Source organism: Balaenoptera physalus (assembly GCF_965194825.1).
Source record: "Balaenoptera physalus genome assembly, contig: HAP1_SCAFFOLD_839, whole genome shotgun sequence".
Lineage (NCBI taxonomy): Eukaryota > Metazoa > Chordata > Mammalia > Artiodactyla > Balaenopteridae > Balaenoptera > Balaenoptera physalus.
The window spans coordinates 50,743-56,380 of NW_028125942.1; positions in this window are offsets into that span (position 1 = coordinate 50,743).

Here is a 5,638-nt window from a genome sequence, read left to right on the forward strand (position 1 = left end):
CATGGAACATTGTGATGACAAGAGTTCTGGAGCATTGTGATGACACGGGCCGTGGAGCATTGTGATGCCACGGTCATGGAACATTGTGATGACAAAATTCTGGAGCATTGTGAGGAAAAAGGCTTGGAGCATTGTGATTATAGGGGACATGGAGCATTGTGATGACATGGGCAGGGAACACTGTGATGACAGGTGTTATGGAGCAATGTGATGACAAGTGTCATGGAGCATTGTGATGAGAGGGGCCTTGGAGAATTGTGATGACAGGCGTCATGAGGCATTGAGATGGCAGTGGTCATGGAGCATTATGATGAAAGGTGTTATGGAGCACTGTGATTACAGGGGCCATGGAGCATTGTGAAGACAAAGGCCATGGGGCATTGAGATGACAGTGGTCATGGAGCATTGTGATGAAAGTGGTAATGGATCATTGTGATGACAAGTGTCCTGGGACCCTGTGATGACATGGTTCATGGAGCATTGTGATGACAATGGTCATGGCGAATTGTGGTGACAATGTCATGGGGCATTGTGATGGCACTGGTCATCTAGAAATGTGATTCAAGTTATTATGGAGCACAGTAATGAGAGGGGCCATGGAGCATTGTGATGACAAGTGTCATGGAGCAATGTGATGACAGGTGTCATGGAGCATCGTGATGACAAATGCCATGGAGAATTGTGATGAGAGGTGGCATTGGGCATTGTGAGGAAAGGGGTCATGGAGTATTGGGATTACAGGGGGCATGGAGCATTGTGAAAACAAGTGACATGGTGAATAGTGATGACAGGCTTCATATAGCATTGTGATGACAGGTGCCATTTAGCATTGTGATGTCAGGGTTCATCAGGCATTGTGTTGACGGGGGTCACGTGTCATTGTGATGACAAAGGCCATAGATCATTGTGATCACAGGGGTCATGGAGCATTGTGATGACATGGGCCATGGAGCATTGTGAAGACAAGATTCATGGAGCATTGTGATGACACTGGCATGAAGCATGGTGATGACAACAGAACTGGAGCATTGTGATGACAAGGGCATGGAGCATTGTGATTACAGGAGACATGGAGCATTGTGATGACATTGGCAGGGATCATTGTGATGACTGGGATCATGGAGCATTGTGATGACAAAGACCAAGGAACATTTTGATGACAAGTGTCATTGAGCAATGTGATGACACGGGAATGGAGCATTATGATGACAAAGGTTCTGGAGCATTGTGATGACAAGCGCATGGAGCATTGTGATTACAGGGGCCATGGAGCATTGTGATGACAATGGTCATCAAGCATTGTGATGACAGGGGTCATAGAGCATTGTGATTACAAAGACCATGAGGCATTGTGATGACAGGGACCTTGGAGCATTGTGATGACAATGGTCATCAAGCATTGTGATGACAGGGGTCATAGAGCATTGTGATGAGAAAGACCATGGAGCATGGTGATGACAAAGGCCATGGAACTTTGTGATGACAAGGCCATGTACTATTGTGATGACAAGGGCAGGGAACCTTGTGGTGACCGGGGTCATGGAGCATTTTGATGACAACTTTCATGGAACATTGTGATGACAGGGGTCATGGAGCATTGTGTTGAAAAGGAACATGGAGCAGTGTGATTACAGGGTCCATGGAACATTGTGAATACATAGGCCATGGAACAATGTGATGACAGGGGTCATGTAGCATTATGATGACAGGGTCATGGAGCATTGGGATTACAGGGCTTATGGGGCACTGTGATGACAGGGGGCATGGAGCATTGTGATGAAAATTGTCCTGGAGCATTATGATGACAGCAGTCACAGAGGATTGGGATGAAAGGTATCATGCAGCATTGTGATGACAACGGTCATGGATCATTTTGATGACAGGGGTCATGGAACATTGTGATAAGAATGTTCATAAAGCATTTTGATGACAGGGGTCATGAAGCATTGTGTTGACACGGGCATGGAGCATTGTAATGATAGGATATCTGGAGCATTGTGATGAAAAGGGGATGGAGCATTTTGATGACAGGTTCCAAGGAGCATTGTGCTTACAATGGCATGGAGCATTGTGATGAAAAGGGTACTGGAGCACTGTGAGGAAAGGAATCATGGATCATTGTGATGACAGGGGTCATGGAGCTTTGTGATGACAAGGGTCATGGAGCATTGTGATGACACGGTCAAGGAACATTGCGATGACAAGAATTATGGAGCATTGTGATGAAAGGACATGGAGCATTGTGATGAAAGGTGACAAGGAGCATTGTGATGATATGGGCAGAGAACTTTGTGATGACAGGGGTCATGGAGCATTGTGATGAAAAGTGTCATCGAACATTGTACTGACAGGGATCATGAAACTTTTTGGTAAGACAGGCCTTGGAGATTTGTGGTGGCAGGCGTCATGGGGCATTGTAATGACAGCGGTCTTGGATCATTGTGATGAAAGGGGTCATGGAGCACTGTGATTACAGGGGCCATGGAGCATTGTGAATACAAAGGCTATGGAGCATTGAGGTGACAGGTTTCATGGAGCATTGTGATGAAAGTGATCATGGATCATTGTGATGACAAGAGTCCTGGAACCTTGTGATGACAAGGTTCATGGAGCATTGTGATGACAAAGACCATGGCGAATTGTTTTGACATCTGTAATGGGGCATGGTGATGAAAGTGGTCATCTAGAATTGTGATGAAAGGTATAATGGAGCACTGTGATGACAGGGGCCATGGAACATTGTGATGACAAAGGCCATGGATCATTGTGATGACAAGTGTCATGGGGCATTTTGATGACATTGGCATGGAGCATTATGATGACAAGAGTTCTGGAGCATTTTGATGAAAAGGGCATGGAGCATTGTGATGACAGGGGCCATGGAAAATTGTGATGGCATAAGCCATGGAGCATTGTGATGACAAGTGTCATGGGACATTTTGATGACATTGGCATGGAGCATTATGATGACAAGTGTTCTGGAGCACTTTGATGACAAGGGCATGGAGCATTGTGATCACAGCGCCCATGGGGCATTGTGATGAAAAGAGCCATGGAGCATTGAGATGACAGGCGTCTTGAGGTATGGTGATGGCAGTGTCATGGAGCATTGTGATGAAAGAGATCATGGAGCAATATGATAACAGGGGTCATGGAGCATTGTGATGACAGGTGTATTGGAGCATTATGATGAAAATAGTAATGAATCTTTGTGATGACATGTGTCCTGGAACACTGTGATGACACGGTTCATCGAGTATTGTGATGACAAGGGTCATAGCGAATTGTGATGACAGGTGTCATTGGGCATTGTGATGACATTGATCATCTAGGAATTGTGATGAAAGGTATAATGGAGCACTGTGATGACTGGGGGCATGAATCATTGTTATGAAAATTGTCCTGGATTATTGTGATGACAGCAGTCATGGAGAATTTTGATGACAGGGATTATGCAGCATTTTGTTGACAAGGCTATGGACTATTGTGATGACAATGGTCATGGAGCAATGTGATGAAAGTTTTCTTGGAACATCGTGATGAAAAGTGCCTGGGAGCATTGTGACGATAAAGGCCATGGAGCATTGTGATGACAAGAGTCACGGAGCATTGTAATGAAAGCTTTCATTATGCACTTTGATGACAAGGGGGATGGAGTATTGTGATGAAACTGGTCCTGGCGCATTGTGATAACAAAAGCCATGGAGCATTGTGATGACAGGCATCATGGAGCATGGTTAAGAAAGGGGCCATGGGGAATTGTAATGACAATAGAGAAATGTGATGAAAATGGTCAGTGAGCATAGTGATTAAAGTGGTCATTGAGAATTGTGATGAATAGTGACATAGAGCATTGTGATGACAAAGGTCATGGAGAACTGTGATGACCAGGGTCATGTAGCTTTGTGATGACACGTCCATGGAACATTGTGATGAGAAGAATTCTGGAGCATTGTGATGACAAGGGCCATGGAGCATTGTGATGCCACGGTCATGGATCATTGTGATGACAAAATTCTGGAGCATTGTGAGGAAAAAGGCTTGGAGCATTGTGATTATAGGGGACATGGAGCATTGTGATGACATGGGCAGGGAACACTGTGATGACAGGTGTTATGGAGCAATGTGATGACAAGTGTCATGGAGCATTGTGATGAGAGGGGCCTTGGAGAATTGTGATGACAGGCGTCATGAGGCATTGAGATGGCAGTGGTCATGGAGCATTATGATGAAAGGTGTTATGGAGCACTGTGATTACAGGGGCCATGGAGCATTGTGAAGACAAAGGCCATGGGGCATTGAGATGACAGTGGTCATGGAGCATTGTGATGAAAGTGGTAATGGATCATTGTGATGACAAGTGTCCTGGGACCCTGTGATGACATGGTTCATGGAGCATTGTGATGACAATGGTCATGGCGAATTGTGATGACAATGTCATGGGGCATTGTGATGGCACTGGTCATCTAGAAATGTGATTCAAGTTATTATGGAGCACAGTAATGAGAGGGGCCATGGAGCATTGTGATGACAAGTGTCATGGAGCAATGTGATGACAGGTGTCATGGAGCATCGTTATGACAAATGCCATGGAGAATTGTGATGAGAGGTGGCATTGGGCATTGTGATGAAAGGGGTCATGGAGTACTGGGATTACAGGGGGTATGGAGCATTGTGAAAACAAGTGACATGGTGAATACTGATGACAGGCTTCATATAGCATTGTGATGACAGGTGCCATTTAGCATTGTGATGTCAGGGTTCATCAGGCATTGTGTTGACGGGGGTCACGTGTCATTGTGATGACAAAGGCCATAGATCATTGTGATCACAGGGGTCATGGAGCATTGTGATGACATGGGCCATGGAGCATTGTGAAGACAAGATTCATGGAGCATTGTGATGACACTGGCATGAAGCATGGTGATGACAACAGAACTGGAGCATTGTGATGACAAGGGCTTGGAGCATTGTGTTTACAGGAGACATGGAGCATTGTGATGACATTGGCAGGGATCATTGTGATGACTGGGATCATGGAGCATTGTGATGACAAAGACCAAGGAACATTTTGATGACAAGTGTCATTGAGCAATGTGATGACACGGGAATGGAGCATTATGATGACAAAGGTTCTGGAGCATTGTGATGACAAGCGCATGGAGCATTGTGATTACATGGGCCATGGAGCATTGTGATGACAACGGCATGCAGCATTGTGATGACAGTGGTCATTGAGCATTGTGATTACAAAGACCATGAGGCATTGTGATGACAGGGACCTTGGAGCATTGTGATGACAATGGTCATCAAGCATTGTGATGACAGGGGTCATAGAGCATTGTGATGAGAAAGACCATGGAGCATGGTGATGACAGAGGCCATGGAACATTGTGATGACAAGGCCATGTACCATTGTGATGACAAGGGCAGGGAACCTTGTGGTGACCGGGGTCATGGAGCATTTTGATGACAACTTTCATGGAACATTGTGATGACAGGGGTCATGGAGCATTGTGTTGGAAAGGAACATGGAGCAGTGTGATTACAGGGTCCATGGAACATTGTGAATACATAGGCCATGGAACAATGTGATGACAGGGGTCATGTAGCATTGTGATGACAGAGTCATGGAGCA